Genomic DNA, 19,905 nt, shown 5'->3' with positions numbered 1-19,905 from the left:
TTCCTCCTGACACATAATAATCACAATAACTAATGCACTAAATAAAGAGAGAATATTAAAATCAGTAAGGGAAAAATTTCAAGTAACATATAAAGGCAGGCCTATCAGAATTACACCAGACTTTTCACCAGAGCCTATGAAAGCCAGAAGATCCTGGACAGATGTTATATAGACTCTAAGAGAACACAAATGCCAGCCCAGTCTACTATACCCAGCCAAACTCTCAATTACCATAGATGAGAAACCAAAGTTTTCCACGACAAAACCAAATTCACACATTATCTTTCCAAAAATCCAGCCCTTCAACTGATAACAACAACAACAACAACAACAAAAATTACAAGGACGGAAACCACGCCCTAGAAAAAGCAAGAAAGTAATCACTCAACAAACCAAAAAGAAGACAGCTACAAAAATAGAATACCAACTCTAAAAATAAAAATAATAGGAAGCAACAATTACTTTTCCTTAATATCTCTTAATATCAATGGACTCAACTCCCCAATAAAAGACAAAGAATAACAGGCTGGCTACACAAACAGGACCCAACAATCTGCTGCTTGCAGGAAACCAATCTCAGGGAAATAGACAGACACTACCTCAGAGTGAAATGCTGGAAAACAATTTTCCAAGCAAATGGTCTGAAGAAACAAGCTGGAGTAGCCATTTTAATATTGAATAAAATCGACTTCCAACCCAAAATCATCAAGAAAAACAAGGAGGGACACTTCATACTCATCAAAGGTAAAATCCTCCAAGAGGAACTCTCAATTCTGTATATCAATGCTTGAAATGCAAGGGCAGCCACATTCATTATAGAAACGTTGGTAAAGCTGAAAGCACGTATTGCACCTCACACAATAATAATGGGAGAGTTCAACACACCACTTTCATCAATGGACAGTTCATGGAAACAGAAACTAGAAACTAAACAGGGACACAGTGAAACTAACAGAAGTGATGAAACAAATTGACTTAGTTATCTACAGAACATTTTATCCTAAAACAAAAGGATATACCTTCTTCTCAGCACCTCATGGTACCTTCTCCAAAATTGACCACATAATTGGTCACAAAACAGGCCTCAACATATTCAAAAATATTGAATCATCCCATGCATTCTATGAGACCACCATGGACTAAGGCTGATCCTCAATAACAACATAAATAATGGAAAGCCAACATTCTCGTGGAAAATGAACAACACTCTTCTCAATGATACCTTGGTCAGGAAGGAATAAAGAAAGAAATTAAAGAATTATTAGAGTTTAATGAAAAAGAAGCCACAACATATCCAAACTTATAGGACACTATGAAAGTATTTCTGAGAGGGAAACTCATACCTCTGAGTGCCTCCAAAAAGAAACTAGAGACAGCACACACTAGCAACTTGACAACATACCTAAACGTTCTAGAACAAAAGGAAGAAAATTCACCCAAGAGGAGTAGACAGCAGGAAATAATCAAACTCAGGGGTGAAATCAACCAAGTGGAAACAAGAAGAACTATTCCAAGAATCAACCAAACAAAGAGCTGGTTCTTTGAAAAAATCAACTAGATAGATAAATCCTTAGCCAAAATCACTACAGGGCTCAGGGACAGCATCCTAATTAACAAAATCAGAAATGAAAAGGGAGCCATAACAACAAACCCATGATGAAATCCAAAACACCAGCAGATCCTTCTACTAAAGGCTATACTGAACAAAACTGGACAACCTCGAAAAAATGGACAAATTTCTAGACAGATACCAGGTACCAAATTTATACCAGAGTCAAGTTAACGATCTAAACAGTCCCATATCCCCTAACGAAATAGAAGCAGTCATTAATGGTCTGCCAACCAAAAAAAGCCCAGGACAAGATGGGTTTAGTGCAGAGTTCTATCAAACTTTCAAAGAAGATCTAATTGCAGTGCTGCACAAACTATTCCACAAAATAGAAAGAGAAGGAACTCTACCCAACACATTCTATGAAGCCACAATTACTCTGATACCTAAACCACAGAAAGATCCAACAAAGATAGTGAACTTCAGACCAATTTCCCTTAGGAATATCGATGCAAAAATACTCAATAAAATTCTCGCTATCAGAATCCAAGAACACAATAAAACAATTATTCATCTTGACCAAGTAGGTTTTATTCCAGGAATGCAGGGATGGTTTAATATACAGAAATCCATCAAAATAATCCATTATATAAACAAAGTCAAAGATAAAAACCACATTCTCATGTCGTTAGATCCAGAGAAAGCATTTGACAAAATCCAACACCCATTCAAGATAAAAGTCTTGGAAAGATCAGGAATTCAAGGCCTATACCTAAACATGATAAAAGCAATCTACAGCAAACCAGTAGACAACATCAAAGTAAATGGTGAGAAGCTGGAAGCAATCCCACTAAAATCAGGAACTAGACAAGGCTGCCCACTTTTTTCGTACCTATTCAACATTGTACTTGAAGTCCTAGCCAGAGCAATTCGACAACAAAAGGAGATCAAAGGGATACAAATTGGAAAAGAAGAAGTCAAAATATCACTTTTTGGAGATGATATGAGAGTATATATTAGTGACCCTAAAAGTTCCACCAGAGAACTCCTACACCTGATAAACAGCTTCGGTGAAGTAGCTGGATATAAAATTAACTCAAACAATTCAATGGTCTTTCTCTACACAAAGAATAACCAGGCTGTGAAAAAATTTCAGGAAACAACACCCTTCTCAATATTCACAAATAATATAAAATACTTTGGCCTGACTCTAAATAAGTGAAAGAACTGTATTATAACTTCTGAAATTGAAGTCCCTGAAGAAAGAAATTAAAGAAGATCTCAGAAGTTGGAAAGATCTCCCATGCTCATCGATTGGCAGGATCAACATTGTAAAAATGGCTATCTTGCCAAAAGCAATCTACAGATTCAATGCAATCCCCATCAAAATTCCAACTCAATTCTTCAACGAATTAGAAAGAACAATCTGCAAATTCATCTAGAATAACAAAAAACCTAGGATAGCAAAAATTCTTCTCAAGGATAAAAGAACTTCTGGTGGAATCACCATGCCTGACCTAAAGCTTTACTACAGAGCAATTGTGATAAAAAACGGCATGGTACTGGTATAAATACAGAAAAGTAGACCAGTGGAATAGAATTGAAGATCCAGAAATGAACCCACACACCTATGATAACTTGATCTTCGTCAAGGGGGCTATAACTATCCAGTGGAAAAAAGACAGCATTTTCAAGAAATGGCGCAGGAACAACTGGTGGTTATCATGTAGAAGAATGTGAATTGATCCATTCCTATCTCCATGTTCTAAGGTCAAATCTAAGTGGATCAAGGAGCTCCACATAAAACCAGAGACACTGAAACTTAAAGAGGAGAATGTGGGGAAAAGCCTGGAAGATATTGGCACAGGGGAAAAATTCCTGAATAGAACAGCAATGGCTTGTGTGTTACGATCCAGAATTGACAACTGGGAACTCATGAAACTGCAAAGCTTCTGTAAGGCAAAAGACACCTTCAATAAGACAAAAAGGCCACCAACAGATTGGGAAAGGATCTTTACCTATCCTAAATCAGATAGAGGACTAATATCCAATTTATATAAAGAACTCAAGAAGGTAGACTCCAGAAAATAAAATAACCCCATTTAAAAATGTGGCTCAAAGCTAAACAAAGAATTGTCATCTGAGGAATACCGAATAGCTGAGAAACACATGAAAAAATGTTCAGCATCCTTAATCATCAGGGAAATGCAAATCAAAAAACCCTGAGATTCCATCTCACACCAGTCAGAATGGCTAAGATCAAAAATTCAAGTGACAGCAGATGCTGGCGAGGATGTGAAGATAGAGAAACACTTCTCCACTGTTGGTGGGATTGCCAGCTTGTACAACCACTCTGGAAATCAGTCTGGTGGTTTCTCAGAAAATTGGACATGGTACTAATGGAGGATCCCACAATACCTCTACTGGGCATATATCCAGAAGATGTTCCAACTAGTAAGAAAGAAACATGCTCCACTGTGTTCATAGCAACCTTATTTATAATAGCCAGAAGCTGGAAAGCACCCAGATGCCCCTCAAGAGAGGAATGGATACAAAAATATACGGTATATTTACATAATGGAGTACTACTCAGCTATTAAAAAGAATGCATTTATGAAATTCCTAGGCAAATGGTTGGACAGGGAGTGCGTTATCCTGAGTGAGGTAACCCAATCACAAAGGAAGTCACACAATATGTACTCACTGATAAGTGGATATTAGCCCAGAAACCCAGAATACCCAAGATATAAGTTACAACTTGCAAAACACATGAAACTCAAGAAGAACTCGAAGACAAAAGTTTGAACAAAAGTTCTTAGAATTGGGAACAAAACACCCATGGAAGGAGTTACAGAGACAAAGTTTGGAGCTGAGACAATAGGATGGACCATCTACAGACTGCCATATCCAGGGATCCATCCCATTATCAGCCTCCAAACGCTGACACCATTGCATACACTATCAAGATTTTGCTGAAAGGACCCTGATATAGCTGTCTCTAGTGAGACTATGCTGGGGCCTAGTAAAAACTAAGTGGATGTTCAGTCAGCTATTGGATGGTTCACAGGGCCCCCAATGGAGGACCTAGAGAAAGTACACAAGGAGCTAAAGGGATATGCAACCCTATAGGTTGAACATCATTATGATCTATCCAGTACCCCAGAGCTCTTGACTCTAGCTGCATATGTATCAAAAGATGGCCTAGTTGGCCATCACTGGAAAGAGAGGCCCATTGGACTTGCAAACTTTATATGCCCCAGTACAGGGGAACTCCGGGGCCAAAAATTGGGAGTGAGTGGGTATGGGAGTTGGGGGGAGGTTATGGGGGACTTTTGGGATAGCACTGGAAATGTAAATGAGGAAAATACCTAATTAAAAAAATCTGTGTTACAGATAATGCCAGCCAACCCTGAACAGGTGCTTGAATAAAATGCTTACTTGAGTGGAGGGTATAAAGGGCACCCCTGGGAATAATTTGCTGCCTTATTCATAGCATATTTCTGCAATGGTCTAATTAACTCCAGGAGTTTGAATTGTTAATTCTGTGCCACCTCATCTACAACACACAAGACCTAGTAGGGTAGGCAGTGTGCAGTCTAGGGCACAAGCAGCATCTTCCACCCAATATGTTCTATAAACTACATTATCCTCCATTTGTGGCTGCTTGTGAACCTCCTTTTCTCAGAACAACTTTTGTGTGCTTCCACAAGAACTGCTCCTGTCATGTAACCTTGAACACTGAGTATCCCTGCTTATGCTTCTATGTGTATAAAAACTCCCAACCCCTAGATGCACTCCTAACCCATACTCCTATCCCTCACATTGGGAAGGTTTTCCATGTGGGTTTGACTTGAATAAAGGCTCTCTTGTTACTTTGCATAAAGGCTCTCTTGTTACTTTGCATCTGTTGCCAATTCTTAAGAGTTCTTCTGGGAATCCAGAGAACTGGGCAATTCACCAGTAGTTTGAGGAGTTCTTCACAAAATTCCAGTCTCCTGTGACTGGGGCAGTGAAAAGAAATATCAGTGCTGACCCAGCCATAGATATGATCATTAATCACCTTTCAAGGAAAGGCAATAATACCCAAATTCACAATACTATGACAGCCATAACAAATGATATACATAAATGGGTTCTTGCCACTTGTGATTGAAAACCTGGTGTGGGCCCAACTGCAGACCTAACTGCTCCCACTGACATTTGGTAATGGTTCATGTATTTAGGATGTACAAACCCTCCTTCTGGCAGGCCCCCTGGTCACACTTCTTGGGGCTGTGGCAAGAACATTCACCTCACTCCTCAACTTGTCAAATTCTTTCATTTTATATTTACCATTCCTACTTCTGGGAATTAAGAACAACATAAATGTACTTGAGCTAAGAATTTTTCTAACATTTGTTATTTTGTTTTTCAGTTTTGTTTTTACTCTTTTTATTTTATTTTATTTTATTTTATTTTATTTTATTTTAAACCCTATTCCTCCCACTTGGAGCAGCTGTGAACAAATTTTCTTAACCTATGTTACTCATGTCTTGAGAGATTCCTTGAAATCCCTTAAAAACAATTCATGCTTACTTACTGCTTGTTCCATAGTAAAGCCACTCTTCCTACCTTTCTCAGATCAATTTCACAGTAGGAATGACACTGCTGTGATCTCCTGCAGATCTTCACTCACTTCCTAATGAAGCAGTGACCCAATGCGAACATTCACTCACTTCCTGATGAAGTGGCTGTTCAGTGCGAACCTTCACTCACTTATTGACAAAGCTGTGGCCCAGTGCAGGTCTTCACTCACCTCTTGGTAAAGTGGAGACCCAATGTGAACAAATTCTTGACGAAGCAGCAGTTCAGTGTGAACCTTCACTCACTTCTTGATGAAGCAACGGTTCAGTGCAGACCTTCACTCACCTCCTGAAGAAGCTGCAGTTCAGTGAGAAGAGTGGTCTCTCTCAGACCCCAGACCCAGAGGCACACACTGGGTGCCAGTATGCCCCAACCTGCAGGGATAATCACTGAGAACCTAGGGCATGGGAGTGAGAAAGTGGGAGGATAAAGAGACAGGAAAAATGAAAGCAAGTCAATTATACTGACCAAGCTCTGAAAACTTTATTTAAGAGTGTCAATATAGGCATAAGCAAGAGGAGGCTCCAAGGAAGGGGGGAAGAGCCCGGAGGCTCTCTGAGGTGGCCTTCAGCTCCTGGAACCAATGGTCACAGTGTCCTATTTACCCACAAACATTCTTACTGTTATGACCACGAATGTTCTCTCAGGAGTGTTTATGTAAGCTAGAAAATATGAACAAGGCCATGTCTGAGGCCATGGCTCCCGCCCTCCCCTCTTCCCCCCCCTCCCCCACACGCCCAATCACTTCATGCCCTGTCTTTCTGCTAGAGATCAGCTCTATAATTTTCCCCTCCCTGTTGGTGGGCATTTTATCCAAAGTCCTTCCCTTCAACTCTCAAGAGTTTCTTACACCCCAGGTTTCTGGTGCATTGTGGAGTGTCCTCCCAATCTCCCAACTCCCGAGGTTATCTGGTTCTGTACTTTCTGCTGCCCCTCCCAACTCCTGAGGTTATTGGGTTCTGTACTTTTTGCTGCCCCTCAGGGCTCCAGTCCTTATTCTTTAGCCAATACCAGATGAGGTCCCCTCTACTCACTGCCCCAATCCAATTTCCCTACCAGGCTCCTCCCTGCCTCCCCCTTGTATTTGATTCTTCTCCCTCTCAAGTAGGACTGACATTCTCACTTGGTCCCTTCAGCTTATTGAACTTTTTGAGTTCTGTGTACTGTATCTTGGATATTCTATATATTTTTTAGGCTAATATCAACTTATTTGTGAATCCATACCATTTTTTTTTTTTTGGATCTGAGTAACTTTATTCAAGATGACATTTTCTAGTTCCACCCATTTTCCTACAATACTCAGGATGTCCTCATACTTAATAAGTCAGTAATATTCCATTGTGTAAATGAGAAACATTTTCTGTATCCATGCTTCTGTCTTGGGACATCTGTGTTGTTTCCTGCTTCTGGATATCACAAATAAAGCTGCTATGAACATAGTTGAACACATGCTTCTGTGGTATTGTACGATATCAATTGGGAATATTCCCAAGAGTGGTATTGCTGGATCTTTAGGTAGATCTATTTCAAGTTTTCTGAAGAAACTTCTTATTGACTTCCAGAGTGGTTGTACCAGTTTGCAACCCCACCAGCAGTAGAGGAGTTTTCCTCTTTCTCCACATCCTCACTAACATGTCTCATCCCCTAATGTTTGGACCTTAGCCATTCTGATTAGTGTAAGGTAGATTCTTAGGGTCGTTTTGATTTGTATTTCCCTAATCACAAAGGGGTTTGGACATTTTTTAGGTGCTTTCCAGCCATTTGAGATTACTCTGCTGGGGATTCTATGTTGAATTATATACCCCATATTTTGATTGGTTTGTTTGGGTTTTTGGTGGATAGCTTCTTGAATCTTTCTATATTTTGGATGTTATCCCTCTGTTGGATGTGAGGTTAATGGATAATTTTTCCCATTCTGTAGGTTGCTGATTTGTCTTATTGACTATACCCTTTGCCTTACAGAAGCTTTCCGGTTCCATAAGTGTCCATTTGTCAATTCTTGATCTTAGAGCATAAGCCATTGGAGTTCTATTTAGGAAATTTCCCCCTGTATCAATGAGTTCAAGGTTCTTTCCCAGTTTGTCTTCTATTTGTTTTGGTATATCTGGTTTTATGTTGAGGCTCTTGATCCACTTGGAATTGAGCTTTGAGCAAGGTAACAAATATAGGTCTATTTTCACTCTTCTATATACAAACAGCCACTTAGACTAGCACCATTTATTGAAGTTTTTTTTTCTTTCCATTGTATATTTTTTTATTTTATTTTTTTGTCAAAGATCAAGTGTCCATAAGTGTGTGCTTTTATTTCTGGGACTTCTATTCTATTCCAATGATCATAGTGTCTGTCTCTGTGCCAATACTATGAAGTTCTTAATACTATTGCTCTGTAGAAAACCTTGAAGTAAGGGATGGTGATTTCCCCAGAAGTTCCTTTATTGTTAAGTATTGTTTTTGCTACTCTGGGTTTTTTTGCTTTACAGAATAATTTGAGAATTGATGTTTCATGTCTTTGAAGAATTATGTTGGGATTTTGATGGGGATTGCATTGAATCCGTAGTTTGCTTTGGTAGGATGGCCATTTTTACTATGTAATTTCTGTCATTCCATGAGCATGGGAGATCTCTCCATTTTCTGAGACCTTCTTTGCTTTTTTTCTTGAGACACTTCAATTTATGGTCATACAGGTCTTTCACTTGTTTGGTTACAGTTACTAAAGGTAGGTTATGCTATTTGTGGCTATTTTGAAGTAATTTGTTCTTCCAATTTATTTCACAGTCGGTTTTTATTTGTATAAAGGAAGGCTACTGATTTGTTTGAGTTAATTTTATATCTGGCCACATTGTTAAGTTGTTTATAAGCTGAAGATATCCTCTGGTAGAATTTTTGTGTCACTTATGTGTACTCATATATTATGTGCACCTAGTGATACATTTATGTTTTCTTTGCCAATTTATCTCCCCTTGATTTCTTTTTGTAGTCTTGTTGTTCTTGCTAGTATGTCTAGTGTTATATTGAATAGATATAGAGTGGTTATCCTTTTCTTGTTCCTGATTTTAGTGAGATTGCCTCAAGTATCTCTCCGTTAAATGTGATATTGGCTGTTGGTTTGCAGTAAATAGCTTTTATCATGTTTAGGTATGGGCCTTGAAATCCTGACCTCTACAATACTTTTAACAAGAAGAAGTGTTGTATTATTTTCAAATTATTTTTCTGCATCTAAGGAGATAACCATGTGATTTTTTTCCATTGAGTTTGTTTATATAGTGGAATATGGTAATTGATTTTTTTGCACATTGAACCAAGAATGTATCCCTCTGATGAATCCTACTTAGTCAACGTGGATGATGGTTGTGGTGTGTTCTTGAATTCAGTTTTCAAGCATTTTATTAAGTATTTATCCATTGATATTCATGAGCAAGATTTGTCTAAAGGTCTCATTTTTGGCTGGATTCTTGTGTAGTTTAGGTGTCAGAGTAAGTATAGCTTCATAGAATGAATTTGGAATTATTCCTTCTTTTTCTATATTATGGAATGTTTTGAGGAATATTGGTGTCACGTTTTCTGTGAAGATCTGGTAGAATTCTGCCTTAAATATATCTGGCCCTGTGCTTTTTAGTTGGGATCTTTTTTTATGATTTCCTCTATTTCCTTGTGCAGTAGGAGCATGTTTAGGTACATTTTCTGCTGTCGACTTAACTTTACTATGTGGTATCTGTCTAGAAAACCATCGAATTTTTCTAAAATTTCCATTTTTATTGAATATAGAATTTTGTAGTAGGTTCTGATATTTGTTGAATTTCCTCTATTTCTGATATGTTTCCTTTTTCATTTCTGATTTTGTTAATTTAATTTGGATACGGCCTCTGGGACATTTAGTAATTTTGGCTAGCAGTTTATCAATGTTGTTGATTCTCTCAAAGGACCAGCTTTTGGGTTGTTTGTTTGTTTGTTTGTTTTGATTCTTTGTATTGTTCTCTTTGTTTCTATTTGGTTCATTTCAGCCCTGTGCTTGACTATTTTCTTCTATTTATTCCTCTTAGGTGAGTTTTCTTCTTTTTTTTCTAGACCTCTCAAGTGTGCTGTTAAGGGGCTAGTGTAAGAGCTCTCCTGTTTCTTTACCAGGGCACTGAATGCTTTCAATATTCCTCTTAGCACTTCTTTCATTGTGTCCCATAAGCTTGGGTATGTTGTTCAATATTTTCATGAAATTCCAGGAAGTCTTTAATTTCTTTATGTATTTCTTCCTTGACAAGTTATCATTAAGTAGAGAGTTGCTCAGTTTCCCTGTGTATGTGGTCTTTCTGATGTTTCATTTTTTCTGTTATTGAAGACCAGCCTAGCCCATGTTGATCTTAAAGGATTCCTGGGATTATTTCAATCTTCTTATATTGGTGGAGGGTTGTTTTGTGACCAATAATATGTTAGATTTTAGAGAAGGTATGGTGAGGTGCTGAGAAGAAGTTATATTCTCTTGTTTTAGGATGAATGTTCTATAGATATCTCTTAAATCCATTTGTTCCATAATCTCTATCCATTTAACTGTGTCTCTGTTCCATTTCTGTTTCAATTACCTGCAAATTGGTGAGAATGCGTTGTTGAAGTGTCTTCTTATTATTGGGTGGGGTTCAGTGTGTGTTTTGGGCTTAAGTAATGCTTCTTTTATGAATATAGGTGCCCTTGCTTTTGGGACATAGATGTTCAGAATTGACTATTTCCTAGGGGGATTCTCAATTTTATGAAAATGAAGTGTCCTTCCCCATCAGGCTTCATAACTTTTGTTGAAAGTCTATTTTATTGTATATTAGTATGGCAACTCCAGGTTGTTTCATGGAACATTTGCTTGGAATTCCTTCTTCCATTCTTGTAATCCAAGGTATCTTTTGTGTTTGTTATTGCACTGTTTCTTTTTCTTTTCTTTTCTTTTCTTTTCTTTTCTTTTCTTTTCTTTTCTTCTCTTCTCTTCTCTTTTCTTTCTTTTTTGTTTTTTGTTTGTTTGTTTTTTGTTTGTTTTGTTTTGTTTGTTTGTTTTGTTTTGTTTTTGTTTTTGTTTTTCGAGTCAGGGATTCTCTGTGTAGCCCTGGGTGTCCTGGAACTCACTTTATAGACCAGGCTGGCCTCAAACTCAGAAATCCATCTGCCTCTGCCTCCCAGGTGCTGGGATTAAATGTGTGTGCCACCACTGCCCAGTGTGCACTGTTTCTTTTATGCAGCAAAATGCTAGATGCTTTTTTAACACTAATATTTTTTTTTGGAAATTATAATACTACTATGGCATTTAAACCTTATCTTTCCTTTCTACTCCCAAACACCTCTTTTTTTTTCAATTTTACAACCACTTAATACAAGTATTCCTGCATATACATTTATTTCTAAATACAACATAAATCGTCTGTATAATACTACTAACTTGTTTTCAGGGAATACAGTTTTATTATGAACTGATTATTGTTGGTGTGCTCTCCTTGGGAAAGGCAACTTTTTGAACTCTCTATATTCCTTAATAGTCTGTTGGACTCTATGCAAGCTTGTTGCCTAATGGTCTTTGATATTCTACTTGTGATTTCTAAAGTATTTGTACTTGAACAGTTCACATTACACAGCCATTGCTCTGAGATTTTTATGGGTTCTACTGTGAAAATTATGACATATATACATCTAATTCTTTTTATCTATCTCTTATAATGTTTATAACTATTATTTTCGATTTTGAGTTCAGGTGAAGAATTGATTTTTGTTTATGTATCTTTTGGCAGGAGACCAAAACTGTAAATTTTTAGTAAGTATTGTTTTCTCTAATGCTTTGTTTCTTTTGCCTAGACAAGTTTCCACACTGAACTATGAGGAATCGGCCTATATGTGTGTATAAGGACAAGTATTTCAAACCTAGTTATAAATCAAAATGGTTTAGTAAATGTTAGTTTTAGATACTTTTCTAAGAAAGGGAGTGGTGTAGTTTTATGTTTAAGGAACCACTTGAAACCATATGTGGGACAAACTTATTGCTGATAATTAGTCCATAAGATACTTGGACATGGCTTTTTCTAAGTTCATGATTTACATAATATACAAAATTATTAATGACAAAAATCTTTTTCCATGATTAACCAATCCAAGTTATGTTATTATAGAAAAGTGAATACTATGGTACAGTATATTTTTGGGTTTTTTTATTATCATACACATCTGGAATATATAAGATAAATATTAATATGCATTATTACAATAGATAGCATAAAAGTGACTAGCATTGGTATCTAGGATTACATCTTATGCAGCTTCCACATATATAATCCAAAATACCACCCACAATATGAAAGTATATTTTAGTTATGATTTTCCAATTCATGAATTTAGTTTACCTTGTGACATATACAGAGCAATTAAATCTGAGAATATGTCTATTTCTATAGTAAACATGGATCAATGTTTGAAGTGTCTAGAGGATCAGTACACCAACAGATATCAAAAACACTTCCTCAAAAAGTTGTGCTCTCTCTTGCTTATGAAGACCCCTTGAGAATTAAACTTACTGACTTAGCTATGTGCTTCTCTGCTCTTACAGCAGATGTGTGCTGTGTCTTTTTGAAACACACAGAAACTCCCATAGTCCAGGCAAATAATGAAATTCTCAGTTATGTCCTAATCATCTTCCTCACATTTTGTTTTATGTTTCTTGCTCTACATTGTTCGTCCCACTATGAACAGATGTATCCTGCCTCTACTGTCCTGACAGAAACAATTACTATGGTACTGGCATTCAAGATCACTGTGCAAAGAGGAAGAATGAGGGGGCTACTTTTGTCAGGTGAATCTACCTACATCATTCTCATATGTACCACAATCCAACTGATATTTTGTGGAATCTAGGTGGGAATTTCTCTATTTGTTGATACTGTACATGTAGTATGTGACCACGTTATCATTGTTTATAAAAAAAAAAAAAGTTGAGTGATTGTTTTCTACCGTGTCCTAGGATACATGGGCTCTGCTGCAGCATCCAGTTTTACTGTAGTCTCCTGGCCAGGAATTTGTGTTATGCATTCAATGAAATCAAACCCTGACATTCAGCATACTGATTTTCTGCAGTGTCTGGATCAATTTTCTTCCTGTCTACCACAGCACCAAGGGCAAGGCAATGGTTGCTGTGGAGGTCTTCTGTTTCTTCACCTCTAATGCAAGACTACTACTTTGTGACTTTGCCTCAAAGTGCTACATTATTTTATTAAGTCAACAAAAAATTCTTTTTACAAGTATAGCAAACCACATTCTAAAATTTCAATTATTAATCAAATTTAACCACTTACATAGTTTTCCAAACGCATCTACATCAGCACAAGGCTGCTTTCTACTAATTAAACATTATATCAAAATTTGAAGATTCTACCATGAAATAACATAGAATATAATGTGAATAATAAATCTTAATATATCATCTGGAACTCAATCTACAGAATAAAACTATGTCATCAGACACTTTTATATCTCTAATGCTGGTTAGATTTTGCTAATAAATTGCCTGGAATCTAGAAATTGGATCTTTGAAGTAGAAATTATTTCATTTAATATCTATTTCAAGTATAATTTTTAAAGTATTAATACTTTCCAGAACAAATATTGTTACATGGATAATGTATACAAATGACAATTAAAAAGAGAAATCTTTAAAAAGAGCTATCAAAAATTTCAAAGATTAATTAAAGAATTTTGTGTGTGAGATGATGTCATAGCACTTACCATGACTAGAATTATGATGCTTTATATTAATAATTTGTTATCAGTTTAACTTGAAGATTGTTCAACATAAATGAGTTTTAGGGTTTATATTCTAAGGTTGTTGAAAACCTCATGGACAAAGGTGTAAAAGGTCCATAATAATATGTTGTTTTTTGTGTCTATGTGGTCATATTATTAAATGCATTTCTAAATATTTAGGTTTATCATCCAAGACATAGACTTGTCTCAAATAAATCAGAAATGCTTATTTATATCTTATCTATATAATATACAATAATCAATTCAGAAGTGTATAATGGTTTAAAGTATGGAGGCTAACATACTGGGTAGACCAGATGTAATTAAACAGCAAACCAAATCCCCTCATCATCAAGGCTTGGGAAATATCATAGCATGGGAGGGAGAAGAAATTAAGAGCCGGTTACTAAGAAATTGGGTGTAATACTATCTTTATAATATGATGTAGTACTTGAATTTCTAATTGTGAAACAAAATATTTATAAGATCAAAAAGAATAAACCCTATCATACATTCAGGCAAGAATTTTGTATTCCACACACATATACATTATAAGCTTGAGGAAGCAATGGGTACTTATGGGAGGAAAACTCATTCTCTTTTTGAGGATTCAGCTTATGTTAGAATATGTAATCTCTAGTAAGAGTCCCTAAACCTATGTGCAGTTTGGTATCACAAAATGAACCTACTGAGTTAATAAAAACTAAAGCCACGAAGTTGGGTGAAGAGTGTGATGAAATTTGGTGAAAGTTGTATAGATATGCAGAATAGATATGAATCGATTGCATTCATTAATATATAAGATTATCAAAGGAAACCAATTAATGATAATTTCTAGGCTATTATACATATGTCATCTATATTTTGAAGCTTACTTCCTAGTATTAAATATATATGATCATGATGCTTTCATGAAATTTTGTGCTAAAATGTTGATATAATATAGGAATATTTTATTATTTTTATTCATTTAATATTCCAATCATACTCCTGCTCCTCTCCTTGTCAACTAACCTTTACACAGTTCCTACACACATTCGCCGCTCACTCCTCAGAGAAGTGTAACACAGCCCCCTTGCTTACCACTTCAGGCAGGATGACTAAGCATATTCATTAAATTGAAGACCATCCAGGCAGTCCAGGTTGGGGAAAGGAGAGTTAAAGCAGGGGACAGACACTGAAACAAAACTGCTCCATTTCTTAGGGGACTCACATGAAGACCAAGAATCACACTTGCTAAAAGTATATAAGGGATCTAGATATACTTCATGTATACTCTCTACTTAGTTCCAAATTAGTTGACTATCTAGTTCTTGTGATGTTCATGACACCTAAATCTTGTTTACTTCTATTTCCCATTCTTCACCTTAGCAAGATTTGCCTGATGTTTGACTATTGGTCTCTGTACCTGCCTCCATCCAATGCAGTAAGAAACCTCCCAGAACATTTGTAGTCTTCACTGTAGGCTCCCACATATGTAATATTTATTATGTTGGGATTGTCACTCGTTGTCTGTTCCCACAGTGACTGCTCCACACTTTACATCTTGCAAGAAAAGTTTGGGGTTGAAGATTTTGTGGGTGGATCATTGTTCCTCTCCTGCCTCTGAATGTCCTGCTCCTCTATAGCATGTGGTTACTTTAGTTTCCCTATCACCTTCTAGTAATAATCTCTACTAGGATCACAACCATAGACTCCATGTATGCACCACACTCAGCCTCAGGCCTCCACTAGTCCCCAGAGATATCTCCAAACCAATTTAATTCTAAATATCAGATAATATAGTTAATCTATTATTTGATGTAAAAAGAGCGATCTTACTTCTTGAATGTTCATATGAACTAAGTGTAGATTTTAAAGGGGGGCAAAAGGAGCATTAGTTAAAGGGTGAAAAATTAAACTAGGTAGAAATTTAATATTAATTTTGAAGAAAGTGTAAGTTCAGGAATTACTGTGTGGACTCAGAAATTGTATAATTTACAAACCTCTAGGCATCAAATATTCTATAAGTTTTATTGAGACATTCTCCTGGACAATATATGATTTGTTTATGGATTAAGCACACCCATAACCTAAAATTCAATAAGAGATTTAAAATATATTAATAATTCATGATTTAAATAAGCTTACCTAAGTAAAGAAAGTCATTGGATTCTTTAAAGGATATTATGACAGGAATAACTCGTAATGAAATTCCAGACAGGGTGGTATCCAGTTGGATCTAATAACTTTGGAAAATTGTTAGTCAATGTATGTCTATATTAGACATTATAAGAAACACCTGTTTAGTTATGCAACTTTACAGAATACAGTGATGTTAAGAATGTGATATGGACCTAAGTTTCAAAATCCTTTCACATCATCTTGAGATTTGTTCAATTACAGAACTCTGCTTGGGTACATGCAATATACATATCTATTAGCTCCAGTTAAGGAACTCCAAAACCATTCCAAGTTTTTGAACCAGTAAGTTTTACTAGTTTTGCCTACCAGAATATTAGTAAGCAATTACTTATAGGAGCAGAAAAAGTTCACAGCATATCGCCCTAGCATAAATAAAACCACACAAACCTAGGAATCTGAAATACATTGCACAACCTTCAGTACACTCAAAAATTTAGAGACAGCATGTCCATTCCAAATGGATTTTGTGTAAATTTCTTCCAGGAATATTTGTATGGTTCTCCTTATTCCAGGAAACTGGTATGGTCTCAGATTTTTCTTTCTATCTCTTCTTCAGTGATCAGATTGTTTTTAGTATCTTTATAAATTGTTATAAGTTGACACTGGAAAAAGCACTGAAGAATTCAATCAAACTTACAAGACAGTTTCTCTTGCATATCACATTTTTTTTGAGAAGGGTCATAGAAATAACATCTCCACCCAAAGGGTTTTGCTCTTCCTTACAGAACCAGTCTTGAACTCCCTCTTGTTGAATGGGCATTGAATGCAACTAGAAAACAGTTGGCCATATCCATGATAATTGAGCCAAAATTGCACAGGAAGACATAACATGCCTGTTATGAAAGTAGTTTATTATGTAGTGTTATAGGCAAAGCAAGAGTGTTGGTGACAATTCACCATAGCATTTGTGTCCTTACCTAACTGATAATGTAAAATCAAGCCAACATGCTAGGGTTTTTTCAGTTTAGTCCTAGGTTAAATTCTTCATACAACATAGTCTAACTACATATAGAAGTGTCCTTAGCCACAGAAGTTTTCTATCCCATCTTGGCATAAAAGTAAGAACACTACTCATAATTTTTATAGTTTGTTGTTTAGAGTCTTTTCAGATAAAAATTCATGGGAATGTAGTCTTCTACTACGGCAGACATTTTTATTCTATTACTTTACATACTCTGGAACTATCCTTTTTTAACTATATAGCATATATTTTGGATTTTTAAAGATCTCTTATTTTATTTTATTATTTTTCATTTAAAAAGCAATAGGTTTACAAGATATGTTGAAGTATGAATGTATATCTTTGTCTTCCTAGTGGTTTTCTATATTAGCAAATCATTCCATTATTAGCATATTTCATCCAAATCATAAAGCCTTTTTCCAGAGTATAGGTAGAACTAAACCACCATCATATAATAAATAGTAGGATAGCAAAAGAATCTTGATGTAACATTCTGAAGTCTGTTTTCAGCTAATGGTTGGTGATCCCAGATATTTACAAATAAAAAGATAGTAAAGTTGATCAGCATGGGAAGTTTCTGTTCCATTGGTTCCTCCAAAGATCGATTTTTGTTACAAATCTTTGAAAAACAGCTAATTTGAATAGAGCTCTGTACTATGCATTCACTGTAATTCTCTGTAATCTTATAATCCTAAGAGAGTGAGAGGGAGAAGGAGAGGGGTGGGGGGAAGAGTGAGCGGGAGGGGGAGGAGGAGGGGGAGGGAGAAGGAGAGAGAATTATGGAGAGAGAGAATTAGGGAGAGATCTTAAACAACTGGAAGCTATAGCTTTTATTGAAGTAGCTTCATACCAATCAATTGACAGCCTTCATATATTCTGGCACCTACCAGTATCCCTCCACTCTCTAATAAGGCCCATCCATCTCAATATTCAGCCTGGCAAATGAGTTCTAGATAACAGACGTGATGCCACTGCTTTAATGTTTAATGAGGATTTTAGGTTGCCACACTCTAAGTTTAGGCCTGGCCCCACAATAAGAGATCTTTTGGATCAGTGATCAATCTTAACTGTTTGTTCAGTACCTTAGAAAGTTATGGGGGGCAAGCTGGGTCAAATACCCCTATAGTAGAAGATGTGCCTAATAACATATAGGGCATCAACTTGCTAGAGTATATAGGTGCTCTAATAACAACAGATGACTGAGACATTTATGATAATGTTATGATGTATTATGAAATTGGTCTATTAAGACAACCTGTCCCAAATTACTCATACCAGGTTCACTTCTTATTCTAGAGGTGTCTGCCAACTACCAGTCCAAGGGGCTACAAATACCAATTCTGATAGCCCTGTCATGGCTGCTGGTTTATTATACCAGGTGGAAAAAAATGCTGGTCAAGGAAGAACTTCACCTCTGTCATTTATAACCTTGACCAGCCAACATAATACCCCATCTTTGTTATTTGCATGAAATTGGGCCACTACATGATTTAGTAGATGGAGACTGGATATCCTGGGACGTTATGCATCTACTTGCCCCAGGACAAGGGATTCTGTGCCTTACCCATACTCCCTTTTGTAACTAAATATTTTGTATTACGTAATTCTGTTTCATAGTTAATTCAGAAATCATTTCCGTACATGTCTTCACTTCTTTTACTTTGTTGTGACCTAAGAAAATCCCTTATGTAAAACTATTATCCCTTTGTAAAATGACCCTAGAAAGATAATGTGCTGAAGGAAAAATCGCCAAATTACAATCAAGTTTAGGATTCATTCGATCCAGATTTGCATGCCTCAGTCTCTGTTCTACAAGAGTTACCACTTTTCCTGCTTCACCTGTTAGATATAGTAGACTGTTGACATGTGAATCCTATTGAAATGTATAAAACAAACTACTTAACTTATAAATCTTTAATCTGATTGTAAGCCTCAGTCAGCTAATATCTCCCATTAATGTTTGAAAATTGCTAGGAGTTTGCAATTAATCCCTTCTAAATGGTACCTTTCATGGTTGAATATTTTGTTGATTGATTTTAGAATCCAAATGTCAGTGAATCTCCTCTTTGTATTTTTTTTTTTCTGCAGTAATCTGTTACTCACAGCATGGCAAAATTCTTTGTGTTTTCCAAACATTTTCTCTAATGCATCAGAATCAGCCAATAAGATGTCATCCAAGTAATGATAAATGATAGATTGAAGAATTATTTCCATTTATTTACAATGGTTATTGCAGAAAATATTGACATAAAGTTGGACTATTTACCATTGCCAGTGGAAGTACATTTCAATCCTAACTATTTCTTGGACCACTGTTGTTCAGATTAAGTACTGAGAAAGAAACCCTTTCCCTACCCTGCTTATGAAAGGGTATTATGAAAACGCAATCTTTCAAATCAATTATTATAGGCCATGATCTTGGTAACAGAGAATGTAAAGGAAGTACATGTTATAAAGGTCTCCTTGGTTGAATTATATTATACATTCCTATTTTTTTTTCTATAGATGAGAACCAAACCCAGGGCCTTGCTCTTATGAGGCAATCACTCTACCACTAAGATAAATCCCCAACAATTTTATATGTATTGGTATTTCTGTGTAAGGATGACAGATCCCCTGAACCCGAGATACTGCCTGTTGTGAACTGCCATGAGGATGCAGGGTATTGGACCTGGGTCCTCTGGAAGAGCAGTAACTGCTCTTAACCACTGAATCATCTCTCCAGTCTCCTTATACATTGCTCTTTAGTTTGTTTGTTTGTTTGTTTTTGTTTGTTTGTGTGTTGTTGTTTTGTTGGTTTGTTTGTTTTTTGTTGATTTTTGTTTTATTAGATATG

The 19,905-nt window shown here is 36.2% G+C and overlaps 1 pseudogene; it reads left to right on the top strand.

Annotated features, from left to right (window-relative positions):
- The window catches only part of LOC147002943 (vomeronasal type-2 receptor 116-like), a 438,646-nt pseudogene extending 425,178 nt beyond the window's left edge, over positions 1-13,468 (top strand).
- The last annotated feature ends 6,437 nt before the right edge of the window (positions 13,469-19,905 follow it).

The sequence above is a fragment of the Mus caroli genome, unplaced genomic scaffold (assembly GCF_978045245.1).
Source record: "Mus caroli unplaced genomic scaffold, Mus_caroli_1 scaffold_8, whole genome shotgun sequence".
Taxonomy (NCBI): Eukaryota; Metazoa; Chordata; class Mammalia; order Rodentia; family Muridae; genus Mus; species Mus caroli.
This window is presented reverse-complemented; position numbering and strand designations above follow the sequence as displayed.